Genomic DNA, 16,322 nt, shown 5'->3' on the forward strand with positions numbered 1-16,322 from the left:
ATTTACTTTTGGCTGCACTGGGTCTTCTTTGCTGAGCACGGGCTTTCTCCAGTTGTGAGCTTCTCTTCATTGCAGTGCGCGGGCTTCTCATTGCGGTGACTCCTTGTGTTTCGAAGCACAGGTTCTAGGATGTGCAGGCTTCAGTAGATGTAGCTCTTCCCCTCCCAGTACACACGCACCTTTTCAATATTTGCAATGTGATTTTGTCCCTCCTCTTTCCCATAGGTAGAGTCTGCCTCTCCCCGCTCTTGAATCTGAGCTGGACATGGGACTTGCTTTAACCAATAGGATCTGGCAGAGGTGATGCCATATTGGAAACTAAGTCCAAAGAGTCTTTGCAGCTTCCGTCTTCTTGGAATGCTACCCTAAGAGTGCCATTCAAGAAAGTCAGGCTAGCCAACTGCAAGACGGGAGGCCACGGGATGGAGACCCAAGGCCAAGTGCCAGCTACTTGCGATGACCCAAGGCCATCTTGAGTCTCCAGCCCAGTAGATCATCCAACAGAATGCACTACAGTGAATCCAAGTGACACCAACAGGGACCTCTGAGCCAACCTCCCAAAGCACGAGAAATGTGTTATTTTTAAGCCACTAAGTTTGGGGAGTGGCCTATTACACAGGTATAGACAAGGGACACAGATGGATAGACAATCAGAGACTGATACACTTCAGACCAGCACAGTCCAATAGATATGTAGGGTGAGCCATATTTGTCTTTGTAAATGTTCTAATCATCGTGTTAAAAAAGGTAAAATGAGGGACTTCCCTGTCTGGGCTCTGGTATGGGAACTGGATCCCACAAGCTGTAACTAAGAGTTCACTTGCCACAACTCAAGATCCCACATGCCACAACTAAGACACGGTACTGCCAAATAAATAAATAAAAATTGCAAAAATAAGAAGAAAATGGTAAAGGTAAAACAAAACTGGTGCAACTCATTTTAATTATATCAATATATCTTATTTACCCCAATATATCTAAAATATCATTTTCAATACATGATCCATTTAAAAATTTTACTGGGTATTTTACGTTATTTTTTATACTGATTTTAAGAAATGGATGTATACTTTACACTTATAGCACAACTCAAGTCCAGCTAGATACATTTCAAGTGCTCAGTTGTCACATGTGACTGGTGGCTGCCGTATTGGAAACACAACTTCCAAAAGTGGGACGATGGCTTGGGAAGAAAGAGACCAAAGGCAGGATGAAAAAGTGGGGAGTTCTGAGAGGCTCAGACAGAAATGATCAGGTCTGAACTGGAGACTGCTGGGATGCAGAGAAAGTGACAGATTCCAATGACATTCCTGAGCTGGAAGTTGACGGCTGCAGTGGGATGAACAACAGCCTCCGCAGAAGGTGTGCCCAAGGAGATGCTGTGAACGTGACCTTATTTGGAAAAAGAGTCTTTGCAGATGTGATTAAGTTAAGGATCTAGAAATGTGAGGATCCTGGATTATCCAAATGGGCCCTAAATCCAATGACAAGGAACTTCCCTGGCGGTCCAGGGGTCAAGACTCCACATTTTCACTGCAGGGGGCTCGGGTTCAATTCCTGGTCAAGGAACTAAGATCCCATATGTGCCTTGGCATGGCAAAATACAAAAGTAAATGAAATGACAACCATCTTTATAAGAAGGAGAGAAAGGAGGCACCAAGGAAGACAAAGAGAGGGGAGGGGAAGGTCCTGCGCAGACAAAGGCAGAGACAGGGTGACGCAGCCCCAGGCCAAGGAACACCTGGGTCCGTAGAAGCTGAAAGAGGCCATGGCGGATGCTTCCCTGGGGCCTTCAGAGGGGACACAGCCCTGTGAACACCTTGATTTTGGACTGCTGGCCTTCAGAACTGTGAGGGAAGACACTTCTGTTGTTTGGAGCCTCCAGATCTGTGGTAATTTGTTACAGCAGCTCCTGGGAAACTCAGACACTGGGCTCTTAGATCCGGGTGGTCAGCAGACCCCTGGGCTTCAGGGTGGATAGGTGGGCAAGAGGGGGACACTGGGGCTAGACGAGGAATCATGGGGGCGGAGAGGTTCCAGGCAGGAGTGAAGGGGCAGCATGACTGTGGAAACACAAACAGCTAATGTTTGGCAAACAAGGGAGTGCGCCAGGCAGTTTCAAATGCCTTCCTTTTATGAGCTCCGTTCATCCCCAAACAGCGTCATGAGGCAGATGCTAATCTAATGGTCATTGTATAGATGATAATACTGAGGCACAGGAAGGGTATGTCAGAGACTTCCCTGGTGGTCCCATGGCTAAGACTCCACACTCACAGAGCAGGGGGCGTAGGTTTGACCCCTGGTCAGGGAACTAGATGCCACGTGCCACAATTAAGTCCCAGCTCAGCCAAATAAATAAATTTTTTAAAAAAGCATACCCTGCACAAGGTCACACATCTGGTAACTGGAGAAGCCTGGATTTGAACCCCAACTGTGTAACCTCATTTCTGCAGAGAGGGAGAGGGCACCAAGGCAGAGGCAGGCAAACCCTGGCTCCCCTGTGGTAAAGGGCAATTTTACTGATATTCACATCCAGGTCTTTACATGTGGATGAATTGTCTCTCAGTTCTCCTGTGCCCACCTGCTCAGAGGTCATTGCTGAGTGACCGGGGGCCCCACTGGACATAGGAAGCCTCCACAGCTGCCAGCAGAAATCCACCCAGTCGGCCCCAAATGGCAAGCAAAGGTTGCATTTTCCATTTCCAGAATGCAGCCTGCTCCTCGGTTTGGCTCCCTCCAGGAAATCCTGTTTGTACTATTTCAGGAAAATTGATGGCTTTTTTTTTTTCTGGGCCTTCCAGAAACCCGACAGATGGTCTCAGATTTTCACACTGTCTCCAGGGTGGCATCTGAGACATCGTCTTGATGATTCTTTCTACTGTCGGGCATTTTAACCAGTATGTGTTGCTTCAACAAATGTTTTTTGAAAGCCCGCTTGTATGCAAAGTACTAGGTCCTGGGAGATGTATCAAAATGTGTTGATGGCACATGTGTTATGTTCTGGGGCACATGGGAGCCAACAAAATTGTAGGGGAGATCCTGTGGCATTCTGGGGGCTTGGGGCCCCAAACAAGGCTCCATGCCTGCCACTCCACTACATGTGCACACCTTTGGAACATTTTTATCTAAGCAAAATCAAAGAAATAACCATGGAAGCCTTAAAATGGAGGAAAAGTCACAAAAGAGCAAAGAGACCATTTGCCTTTATAGAGGAAGTTGTGTGTTTTATAAAGGGGAGTTTCTTGAACTTGTTGGAGACTTTATTTTCCTGTGTCCAGGGGAAAAGGAGGGGCACCAAATAGGGCAGACGGGAGCCTAAGGGTGTGGACTGTTTCGTGGAGATGATGCTGTTCCAGCTCTCAAGAAATTGTATTATAAGAAAGTCCAATGAAAAATGACGCATGTATTCCATGAATTAAGCCACAGGCCCTGCATGGACTCTGCCACTACAGCCACCATACATGTTTGGCAGTAAGAAGGCTGGTTCTGGATTCCACAGACCAGATCCCATGGGTGAATGCCAGCTCCACCTGTCCAGGTGATTTCATATAGTAAATGATCTCTCAGGTCTTAGTTTTCCAATCTGTAAAGGGGGAGTTAGAATGGTGTCGATCTCACAGGGTTGGGGTGAGCTTGAATGTGATAATGCTTGTCTCCCTGGCCCACAGCCAGTTCATTGCCACGCTTGGACTTGGACAGGTCAAGACTGATAAAAGCAGTCTCTACTCCTAGTGAATTCCATCTGGGATCCGGCTTCCTGGGGAAGATGAAACTTCTGAAGCAGAGTGATATTGTACTCTACGGAGAAATGGTTTCCAGACATACGGAAGAGGCCATAGCCTGTGTTGAATGTCAAGGTCAACTACTCTCCTAACTCAACATTTGGGATGTGTTTGGGTAGAAGAGATCAGGAAGCCAGGCAGTGCCTGCTGCCCACACTGTCCCCACAGGACCAATCCAGTTCTCAAAGCTGATTCCTGCCACCTGCCTCAACTCCAGGTTGGCACCAGGAAAGACAAGAAGCTTCTCTGATCCTAAGGCTCTGCTTTAGAAAACATCAAAGAATTTTTTTTTCATGCAACATGTTAGATTTATTTTTTAAGTAGTGTTCTCCAAAAGCATTAATTTTTTTCTTTTACTGTTGACATTCTCAAGCACAAAGAGAAACAGAAATACATCTATTACCCAAAGTTAACAATTGTTAACATTTTGCCCTCTCTCTATCTCGCTAAACCATTTAAAAGTAAATTATAGCTTCTTCCGTTTGCTGGTCTCTTCGGTGTCTGGTTTCCTCCAGGTTCGATGCACGATACTGGATGCTTGGGGCTGATGCACTGGGACGACCCAGAGGGAGGGTATGGGGAGGGAGGATGGAGGAGGGTTCAGGATGGGGAACACAGGTATACCTGTGGCGGATTCATTTCGATATTTGGCAAAACTAATACAATATTGTAAAGTTTAAAAATAAAATAAAATTTAAAAAAAAGTAAATTATAGATAAATTACATGGCACTTCAAGTAAATACTGTGCCATGTATCTCCAAGAAGAATAAGAGGATTCTCCCACATATCTGAAGTTCCTTTATCATATATAACTAAATTAATAATAATTCCCCAATACGGTGATTTCCCTAGAGGCCCAGGGGCTAAGACTCAGCATTCCCAATGAACTCAGCCCAGGTTCCATCCCTAGTCAGGGAACTAGATCCCACATGTCACAACTAAGAGTTCTCAGGCCGCAACTAAGACTCAATGCAGCCAAATAAATAAATATATAAATATTTTTTTAAATTCCCTAAGAGCATCTAATACCCAGTCCATATTCAAATTTCCCCAGTCTCTCACAAATTATCTTCCCAAAGGATTCTTAAGTGGAGTCTAGACAAACAGACATAGCAAATAAGGCTTATCACTCACAGAGGCTCACTGGGTCTGACATTAGTCTGAGTGGCCAGCAGCTGTCCATCAGAGTTGACTTTGCAAACGAATGACCGGCCGCACCACAGCACAGGGCTCGGAGCCTCTGGAGGGAAAGGGGAGTCTTGGGAGAAAAAGGCCTGGAACTCATTCTATGTTTCTTTATGACTTTAGTTACTGGGAAAATGGTCTCTTGCATAGGCCTTGGCCAGCCCACTTTTTACGAAACTGGACCCCCTGGTCTCTGTTTTATATTAGGAAGGTAGAGTCTACAGTAAGGGGCGCTTTTCCTCCCTGCCCGTAAGAATCCAAACAAAATTCTTTGGTTATCAACTTTCTTTTCTGTGGCTGAACTCCTGGATCCACCACACCCTTTCTCTCCCACAGTGCCAAAGAGCTGCTGCCCAAGCCAGCTCACCCCCAGCAACATGCTCAAAACGCAGACACACACACACACACACACGCATGTATGGACATGCATACCCACACACAGGAGTGCACACCATACAGGCACGCACACTGAAGATACACATGTGCCCATTGCACACCTCTGCACTCATAAGCACACACATAACATCAACATGCATGTCGATGCACATACACACACACGCACACCCTGGAGTGCACAGGCACGCACACATGCATAGAGTGTGGATGCACTCGTGCACACACCCAGATACAGGCATGCCCACATTCACTTAAGCAGGGCACACACACAATCACACACTGAATGCACACACTCACGTGCACATCTATGCACATAGGGGCATACATACTCACGTGTGTACACGCACATACCTACACACAAGTGGAAAGCACAGGTCCTTCCCCCCAAGATCCAGGGGAAACTCCAGCTCCCAGAATGAGCCTTCCCCACCTCCCTCCTCCTCCTCCAACTCCACCGCCTCCAAGTCTCCCCCTAGCTTTTGTTAAGCCCCCTGGCTCCCTCCCACTAGAAAGAAGGTTGGAGTCAGTCAACCTCCGCTTGTAAACAAGCTGACCTGGCATCCCCAGCTGGGTGGACAACAGAGAAGCCAAGCCTGTGTTCACTGGTTTCGTGGCCCCAGTGAGTCCTCTGGGCCTCTGTTCCCTCCCAGACCCCCTCCCCCAGCAGCCTACAGCAAGCAAGAGAGAGAATGTAAGCCCTTAGGAGCCACTGAAGTCCTGAAGTCCTGTAAAAAAGGATGTGGCCCCCAGGCAGGCTGTGTGGGGGAGGGGAGTGGGGAGGAGTGTTTAACAAGCGACCAGGGGCCAGGGGCAGGGAGAAACCAAGGGAAAGAAACTTGAGCCTCTGCTTTTAACAGGAATTTGATTCAAAACAGTAAGGATATTTCTCTTAATCAGCCCGCAGCAAATGTTTGCAAAGAGTCATTCAGGCGCGTGGCCTAACAGGCAAGTTATGCCTTAGTTTTACCTTAGTTTTACGGGGCTCTTAACAGCCCAGCATCAGCCACAGGTATGCTGTGTAATCACTTCCCTCTCAGGGGGGAGAATGACGCAAGATTGCTGCAGGAAGAAGGGCCACTCGCAGACATGGAATGTTCCAGTCCATTCCAGAAACCAAACCACACACAGCCTTGGAGTCTCAACTCTGACAGGTTTGCCCAGAGATTGTGGGCACCCGTGCGGCCCAAGGCGCTACCCCACAGTCAGTAACGGTGCTTACTGAGCACTAGACCCTTGAACTTGACCCTGCACTTGGGCATCCTGAAGCCGAAGAAACTGCAGTTCGGGCTCACAGAGAACCTGTAATTCAATTGGGGCATGAAAGAAAAACAGTTGATTGTCATTATTCCTGGAAGTTCTGTTCTATCAAGTCATCACAAACACAGAATTAGCAAGTACCAAACTACTGCGCCTATGGGAGGATCTGGGGTTGGGTTCCTGCAAGCCTCTGGTCACAACATTTTCATCAACCAGTCGAAGCATAAACTGGTTTTATATGTTGCTGTTGTTCAGTCGCTAAGCCGTCCAACTCTGCAACCCCACGGACTGCCACAGGCCGGCCTCCCCTGTCCTCCACTGTCTCCCAGAGTTTGCTCAGATTCATGTCCATTGAGTTGGTGATGCTATCTAACCATCTCATCCTCTGCCTCCTTCTCCTTTTGCCTTCAGTCTTTCCCAGCATCAGGGTCTTTTCCAAAGAGTCAATTCTTTGCATCAGATGGTCAAAGTATTGGAGCTTCAGCTTCAGCATCATATCCAAAGAATATTCAGGGTTGATTTCCTTTAGGATGGACTGGTTTGATCTCCTTGCTGTAAGGGACTCCTGAGAGTCTTTTTGCAACACCACAATGAGGAAGCATCGATTTTTGTTTCTGTTTAAAGATGATTTGATTACTATATATTACGGATTCATTACCACTGGACGCACAGCCGACAGCGCTGTCACTCACCTCTGAATGAAGTTTACATAAGACAGGTATTTTCTGCTTAAGGTGCATCACAGCCTCTTGCACTCAGGAACACTAAATAATGCGTTAGGACTACACACGGGGCCATTTTAAATAGCAGTTGCCTATAAAAAGCACAAGAATGCAACAAAAAAGAGAGAGAGACTGCAAAAAGGATACTTATTTACAGCATGAGGTGAGACAAGAAGACAGAATGGCCCTGTTTGCCCTCAGCTAGAACAAGCACACCCCACAGCTCTGTCTGCCAATGACTGAGAAAATGTCACGAGTATTGCCTTGGGGGTGACCGAAGGATGTTAGCGAGGACTTCTTTCAAAGAAAAAACCAAAATTGCAAATTAAAAATTAGATCTCCTTGGGGTAAGGGGATGTTTGCAGGAGAAGCCTGAAGTCAGTTACTCCTTGGGGTAAGGGCATATTTGCATGAGAAACCTGAAGTTCAATTACCTGCCTAGTAAACCCATGGGTTTGGATCTTATACTGATACATAAACGAAGTCCTTGTCCATCTATTTCTTTCTTAATCAGTTAAAATAATTAAGCATGTCTTTTTATTTCCTACTCTGTGTGAAGCATAGCAGTGATCAAGACAAAGACCCTGCTCTCATGGGAGAGGCCTTCTTGGGATGGGGTTGGGAGACAGGAAATAAACATGCAAACCAATAAATTATACAGAAGTGCGGAGAGGTCTGTCGTTAGTGGAGAACTCAGATGGAGAAGTTAGTGGAGAAGGTCAGAGATGAGATTTTCTGATGAGAAACAGAAAGCTCTGTAGAACCCTAGGAGAACTTCTGGATGAAGGGAAGAGAACATGAAGGGACAAGCATTCTGCACTTACGGAATAGCAGGGTCAGTGGGCTGAAGTGAGTGATGCAAGATAAACTTGAAGAGACAGACAAGGGCAGATCAGGGAGAGCTTTGGAGACCATAGAGAAGACCATGGACATGATACTAAAAGCAAAGGAAAGCCAGTGGGAGATTTTAAACAGAGGATGATGCCATTTATGTTTCTGAAAGATTATTCTGACTACAGTGAGTAGAACAGATTATGGGGCAACTTTTTTATATTTATGCATTTAGCTGCACTGGGTCTAGTTGTGGCATGTAAGATCTTTCATTGAGCTGCCCAGACCCTCTAGTTGTGTTGCACAGACTCCAAAGTGTGAGGGCTCAGTACTTGCAGCACACAGACTTAGTTGCTCCGAGGCATATGGGATCTTTGTTCTCTGACCGTGTCCACTGCATTGCAAGGCAGATTCTTAACCACTGGACCACGAGGGAAGTCTCTATAGGGGAACTTGACTGCCATCTTTTGAGATCAGCATCTTGGGAGGCTGATCAGGTAAGGCTGGGACACAGGAGTTGAGCAACTAGAACTGAGACATCCACCCAACCTCACTCCTTACCCGACCTCCACTGCCACACTCTCCTCGCAGCTCATGAGAATCCGTACCTGGAACAAAGCCCTCAGGCTACTGCTTTGTTCTACTGGGAGCAAAGTAAAGACAGTATGAAAATGGTTTGGCCAACTGGGCCCCAGTGGGGCTTACATGGCTGTGGCTGGGCCCGTGGGATCAAGAACACAGCAATCGTGAACAGCAGTGTCAGCCTCCCTTCCTGGGCCAGGGCTTCCCTAGTGAGGGCATTTTATTACACAGTCTGCAGTGGGTTTTTGGCAGTGGGAGCCCCACTGTCAGAGGGCTCTAGTCCCACTCAGTGGAGTTAGGTGGAGGGAAGAGTTTGCTTCAGCGTGTTTTGCTTTCATTTGGCAAGGCAATCCTGTGAGGGGCCCAAGGTTGTGGAATTAATTACAGCCAATTACCTAGCATATAATACTCAGGTTCCAGCTTGTTGAAAGCCTCTTAGAGGTGGGAGAAATTCATGGGCAAGCTGTCAAGTAAAGGCCTCCTCCCACTAATCTCACGGCCCAGCCTCCTGTGAATTTGCCCTTTAACGCCAACATTCTTTTTAAATAAATATGGTCTCCTTAAATCACTGTCTAAAATTCCCCCAAATAAGGATTATTGCAGTTAACATATAAAAATATGATTCATAGCTGCCTAAGTTTAAATGTTGCCTATATTCACCTCCCTATGTCTGTGCTTATTAATGAATGACAGAAGATCCCCTTTAAAATTGTTCTAAATCACAAAAATATATAAAAGATGCATTGCAGCCACCATATTGAAAAATGATAATAGGAATAAAGACTATCATCTGCAAATAATGATACATGTGTCTTCCTTTCCATCACTGGATCCCCTTTCTAATATTCATGTCTTATTGCATTGGCTTACTTGGCCCATCCAGAACTTTCAATAATGCTGTGCTACCAGGCATTCCTGTCTTGCTCCTGATTTTTAATGGGAATGCCTTTATGGCTTCACCATTTAATATGATACTAGTTGTCAAGCTTATGATAAATCATCTTTATCATATTAAGAAAAATTTAATTGGTTCCTAGTGGGTATTTTTTTACTTGTAACTGTTTTTAATATGAAAGGGAGCATAGAAGGATATACAGTGAGAAATTACTCCTCTTTTCTTAACCCCCCAGTCCCCCTCCTCACAAGGTACCCTCTGTTAGTAGCTTCTTTGGCATCTTTCTAAAGCTTTTCCATGCTCATACAAGTGTCTTCAAAGGGTCATAATAAAACGTCACAGAATGGGTGCCTTAAATATCAAAAATGTGTTCCCTCACAATTCTGGAGGCTAAAGTCTGAGACCAAGGTGCGGGCAGGGTTGGTTTCTCCTGAAGTCCTTCTCCTTGGCTTGAAGACAGCCTTCTTCTCCTGTGCCCACTCATGGCCCCTCTCTATGCACGTGCACCCCTGGCGTCTTCCTCTTCTTATAAGGACATCAGCCATATTGGATTGAGCCCCACTCTCAGGATCTGCTTTCACTTAAATTATCTCCTTAAAGGTCCTTTCTCCAAATACAGTCACACTGGGGGTTAGACTTCAACATACGAATTTGGAGTCCACAACAACAAACAAATATGAATACGTGTGTGTGTGTGTGTGTGTGTGTGTGTTCCTTTTCCCCACCTTTTCCACAGATAGAGTGAAAGTGTTAGTTGCTCAGTCATGTCCAACTTTTTGTGACCCCGGGGTCTGTCCATGGGATTCTCCAGGCAAGAGTACTGGAGTGGGTTGCCATTCCCTTCTCCAGGGGATCTTCCTGACCCAGGGATTGAACCTGAGTTTCCTGCATTGCAGCCAGTATCTTTACCATCTGAGCTACCAAGGAAACCCTTTTTCACAAATGGCAGTGTGCCATTCACATCTTGCTTTCTAAATATCTATCTGGGAGACCTACCCACACTAGTATAACAGACAGTTGTCTAGTTTTTAATGGAGTGTAATTTATGCAACCGGTCCTTTATGAATGGACTTGAAGTTGTTGCCAGTATCCTGCTACTAGGTATTAGAGGTAAACTGCCCTGTGCAGCTTTATCTATCATTTATCTGTTTAAGCACCATTTCCCACTGGTGCATGTCTCTGTGGGATAAATTCCCAGGAGGGATATGTGCTTTTATCGTGTTGACAAATGATAACAATCTGCCCGCCCCCATGTGTGGTTGAAGACGCATTGCATTCCCACCAGTAATATAGGAGCATCCCAGCCAGCCAGCCAAAAGGATGCTTTCTTACTTCCAGTCCCTACCAACTTGATGGAAATGACATCACAATCTTGGTTCCATTTTTGCCTTTCTCTTACTTTGAAGGAGGCTGGGAATCTTTTCACAAGCACACGGGCCATCTGAACAGCATTTTTCTGTGGCTTCTGTCCATGTCCTCTGTCCTTTTCCCAGTGTGTTGCTGTCCTCTGACTGTGGATCTGTCCAAGACCTTGACCTACAACAGAATGTCATCATCAGTTTGCAGACTGGTGTCTTTTCTCAGTTTGTATTGAGTCTTCCTGGGTTTTACTCTGGTTTCTCCCTCAGGACCAGCCATCACTCCCTGCCTGAGTCACTTTTCTGTCATTCATATTTCATCACCTTTTCTGCATGTGTTCTTTCCTTCTGCACTTAGGGGAGCTCCTCAAACTTATCTAGATGGGTGTCTTTAGCAACAGGGAGCAGGAAATCCCCCTACCAGAGACTTAAACAATCAGAACCTCTGTGGTCTCCTAATAAGAAGGTGGGAGGTAGATAGTCCCAGGTTTGCTTAATTGGTGACACAGCGCCTGGAGCCAAGTTCTTCCCTCTCTTCTCCACCGTCTTTGGTGGCTAGTTGGAGGGCATGGTTACCAGCATCACATGCAGACAAGGTGACGTCCAGTAGAAGAGAGGGGCGAGCCTTTCCATGTGCCTCCAGCTTGTCCACCATTCCCCTGCGGAGACCACCTCATGAGTCACTGGCCAGCGGGGCACCCAGGACCAGGCTTAAGACAATCATCGACAAAGGGGGATGACACACCTGTGGTTGACTTACATCAACCAAGATCCACCTCTTTGGGTCTCGGAGGGGCCAGTGCCTGCCCCCCAAAAAGTGCACAGGGACCCAGGAAGAGAGAGTAATAAAGGTTTTGTTTGTTCCCATGGAAGAGGTGGGGAGCATGGATCTTGGCCAACAACCACCAGCTTCCTCCCTTTTCCTGAACATCACTGACTCAGTTTTCTACTGTTTCCATTGTTTCCCAATGCTTCCAGAGTCAGAGTCCATCCTTTGGGTGTATTGTTAATTCCCTCATGATCTTTTCAGACACATCCAGTTCCTTTACTGTTTCTGCCCACTCCATTTCATTACAATCCAGTGCCACATCATGTTGACCTTATTTTAGGATCATATGTCCTTCAGAATTCCCTGTGGTCCAGTGGTTAGGATTCTGCTCTTCCACTGCAGGGGGCACAGGTGTGATCCCTGGTCAGGGAACTAAGATCCTGCAAGCCACTGTTGTCAACCCAAGACAGAGGCTTTCTACAATTCATTTCCTATTCCTGCAGTAAGTCTTTTTTTCAAAAGTGTTTTCCTTCTTGAAGGTAAAGTTCCCCATCTTTCCTATGGTAGGATGATTTCATCAAATACTAGGGTTTCTTTTCTGGGGCCTTCCTGGGACCAGATGTCTGCTCAGGTTTGGTGTTTGGTGGGTGCTGGCTTTTTTGGTCCCCCTCCCAGTCCACCTGGTTGCTATTAGAACCCTCATTTCAGATGCTTAAGCCCGAGCCTTGGCTGTTAAGACCCAACCTGGAGCCAAGTTCCCTGTGTCTGGCAACGATTTTCCTGGAGGGGCTGTGCTGGCTGAGGAGGCATCTTCCACTTCTCTGCCTGGCTGCCTGACAATCCAAAGGGAAATATATTCATAGATAATTTGAAACAGTCTGAAGTCCTTCCAATGCCAGAGAGAGTGCATAAAAAAACCTACAAGCCCCCAAGGGTAGCACTCCCACCACTGTTCCTGTCTTCACCTTTCTTTCTTCTAACTTGACATCCCAGAGATCAAGGACCACCACCCACCCACTTCTGCCTCAGGCCAGGTTCACTGCTGTGAATTCAAGCGCTGGACTGGGCAGGAAAGGGAGGTTCCAATGGAGGAGAGAGGTGTAAAGTGTCTACGGGAACCCCCAGAATACAGCCTCTGTGCAGCCAGGGGTGGCTACCCTCTCTGTGGTCAGAAATAGCCCTAAGTCACTGAAATGATGCCCGCCATGATGGAACCCACTTACCGCCTTTCTGCTTGGCCCCACCACCCTGCCATTTGATGGCGTCACAGATGCTTTTTCCCTTGGGTTTGACAGACGGAAGCCCATATTCCTAGTTGTCAGGACTCTTGCAGTTCTTTCTAATCAGGAAGGGCAAAGCTGGTCCCTTTGACTCCACATGCATTGTAGTTTCTATTCCTCAATAGCGCACTGAAGCATTTCCCACCACCCCCCCTTTGTTTGCTTGTTTGTTTTGCTAACGTGCCAGCAGGCAAAAAAAAAAAAAAATCATCCGGATCTTTGTTTTTCTCCATATGAATCTCCAGCTGGTTCCTATTCTGGGATCCCATTCCTGTCAGCATAACCAACTTGTGATGATTCCGCAAGCAAAGCTAGTGTACTTTTTTGTTCTATTTTTAAAAAACTCAAACAGAAGCCCCAAACTGCCCCCCATTCCCAGGACATCCACAATCCATCTGTGTCGGATCCCAAGGGTATGTCACCAGGACAGCCTGCTTGCAGCCATGGCAGCATCGTGGCAGCTGCCAGCTTCTAGTTTGTTCTGTACCCCTTGGTGGTACCCTCCCAAGTCAGCACGCTCTTGGCTCAGCCCATCACTGTGTCCAGTTTCCTCTTCCCCGTTCTTGCTCTGTTAGAAGACGCTCCAGGACCACGCAGTCAGTGTGGATCCACTCGGTGACCTTGGGGATGGATCGTCCCACAGAAGCTGGTCACTCTGGTGCCTGCTTCTTGGAGCCAAGTGAGGTGAACCAGCTGACCGGCCACCTTTTCTCCTCCTTGGTCAGGCTCCCAGCCCAGAACACCCTGATGATCACTTGTCTCTGCAGAAGGGAGCCTGGTCGCAGAAGTGGAGGCTGGGGGTGTGAATGGTTAGGGTCTTCACACTCCCTGAGGAGCTGGCACACTCCCCAGGCTGCTTGATAGGTGTGCATCACCGATGGATGGACGATGGATATTTGAGTTGATAATTAAAAGCAATATATTTCATTTCCATTCCAGCAAAAATGAATGCTGTTAGAAAATGTATAATGCGTGGGTATCCTGAATGCTTTAGGAAACTGATCCTTTTCTTTGCTTCAACAGTGGGTTTTCCATTATACTTTATTTTCCAAAAGCCATGCCTTATTTTCTTGTAGTTAGTATAGTTGTTCAGTTGCTTAAGCCATGTCTGACTCTTTGACTCCATGGGCTTCAGTAAGCCAGGTTTCCCTGTCCTTCACTATCCCCCAGAGTTTGTTCAAACTAATGTCCGTTTAGTCAATGATGCCATCCAACCATCTCATCCTGTCACCCCCTTCTCCTTTTGCCCTCAATCTTTCCCAGCATCAGTCTTTTCCAATGAGTTGGCTCTTCATATAAGGTAGCCAAAGTATTGGAGCTTCAGCATCAGTTCTTCCAATGAATATTTTCTTGTGGCCCCTTATGAAATGAATAGTATGGGTTGAATGGGTTCACCCAAAATCGATGTGATGGTATTTGGAGGTGGGGCCTCTGGAAGACCATTAGGGTTAGATGAGGGTGGGGCCCTCATGAGGGGATTAGTGGCCTTATAAAAAGGAAACAAAATCATTCTCTCTCTTTCCCATTCTCCTTTTTCTCCCTTGTTCTTACCCTCTCTTCCTCAAGCCCTCAAGTGCAGACCACATGAGCACACAGCGAGAAAGCAGTTGTCTACAAGCCAAGAATCAGGTCCTCACCAGACATGGAATCTGCCAGCCCCTTGATCTTGAACTTATAGCCTCCAGAACTGTGAGAGGCAAATGTCTATTGTTTAAATCTGTGGTATTTTGTTATAGCAGCCTGAGCTGAATAAGACAGGCAGAATGGCAGTTTGGTTCTCATTCTACAGATAGGAAGACTGAAGCCTAGAGAGGCTAATGGCTCGTCCAAGAATATGTAACCATTTGGGATTAAAGCCAGGATAGAAACATATACCCCCAGGATTTAAAACAGGACTCAGTTTCTCAGACCACTACGACTCAAATCTGGTGAGATTATGCTGAGTAAGGGAATACCACCCAACAGGACAGAGGGAAACTAGCGCTCACTGGCCACCTTCCATATCTTAGGAGCACCAATTAGCACTTTCCTGCTGGTTTTCATTTTCTATAAGTTAGAACTCAGAAGATCAGAAACGTTAAGAAACTGGCCCAAAATCACACAGCAAATAATAGGGACGGGATTTGACCACAGGGATGTCTAAACCATACAATGCTTTCTTCCTAAGCCACCTGGTCTCCAGGTAGATAGATTTTGGAGAAAGGAGATAAAAGTAGTGAATAGAAAAGTAGGCAGGCCAAATAAACCAATCATTGAGGTTCAGATCTTTGCCTGGAGTTGAGATGTCATGACTGCCACAGAGTCAAGGGGAAATGTCCCACCCAACTTTCCATACCATTTTCAAACTGACCCCACAGGCACTGAAAATCTATCCTATACAAGCAAAGTTGTACAAAGGTGGTCAACACCATTAGGGCCTAAAAGAAGTAGAGAATCCTTGGGTTTTCCCACCAGGCTAACTGGCTCTTAAGGAGATTTGCTTGCTTTTGTTTTTTAACTAGAATCTAAAAGGTTGATTATTTCTGCATTTCATAATGAAGGGTGTAATACAGACCAATTTTTTCCATTTTTCAATTATAATCATTCTTCGATAGTGATATCACGACCATGTTCCATATGCAGAGTGCTTTATTATGTTCACACTCATCTCCATTAATCCACACAAGGACTCTGAGAGACAGAGCTTTTCACCCAGGTCTTGAAGAAGCTGAAGTTCAAAGCCATTCTGGCGAATTGACTAAAGTGGGGATTCAATTTGTGGTCTCTAAACCTCCAAAGACCCTGGGGGCTTTCTCCAGGAAATGCTCCGGGATCTGGGCATAGCCAGCTTCCTCTCTTCCAGGAATGCTATGGAAATGTCCTCAAGGATCACTGCTGTCCCAACAGATAGCTCTTATACTCACCCTAGAAATAAGACTGCAGGGACTTCCCTAGCAATCCAGTGGCTAAGACTCCACACTCCCAATGGAGAGGGTCTGGGTTTGATTCCTGCTCAGGGAACTATATCTCACATGCCATGACTAAAGATCCCACCTGCCACAATGAAAATCAAAGATCCCACAGCTGCAGCTAAGACTCAGCACAACCAAATAAAATAAAGAAATACTTTTTAAAAAATGAGGCTGTGAATTGGATTTGGGACCAGGAAAGGCCCATTTCCTAATGCTGATAGCACTTCCTGGGATGTCTCAACCCTAGGCAGTGACAAGCATCGTGGGGAAGGCTGACTAATGGACCCCGAAGATGTCTGCAACCTAATACCCA

The 16,322-nt window shown here is 46.3% G+C and overlaps 1 protein-coding gene across 1 annotated transcript in view; it reads right to left on the reverse strand.

The window, feature by feature from the left end:
- Positions 1-7,313: 7,313 nt before the first annotated feature.
- The window catches only part of LOC101904642 (uncharacterized), a 155,858-nt gene continuing 146,849 nt past the window's right edge, over positions 7,314-16,322 (reverse strand). Inside the window, exon 5 of the transcript XR_009491062.1 lies at positions 7,314-11,187. The gene's annotated coding sequence lies outside the window, so the exon portion shown is untranslated. The remainder of the gene's footprint in view (positions 11,188-16,322) is intronic.

This window comes from Bos taurus, chromosome 17, assembly GCF_002263795.3.
Source record: "Bos taurus isolate L1 Dominette 01449 registration number 42190680 breed Hereford chromosome 17, ARS-UCD2.0, whole genome shotgun sequence".
Taxonomy (NCBI): domain Eukaryota; kingdom Metazoa; phylum Chordata; class Mammalia; order Artiodactyla; family Bovidae; genus Bos; species Bos taurus.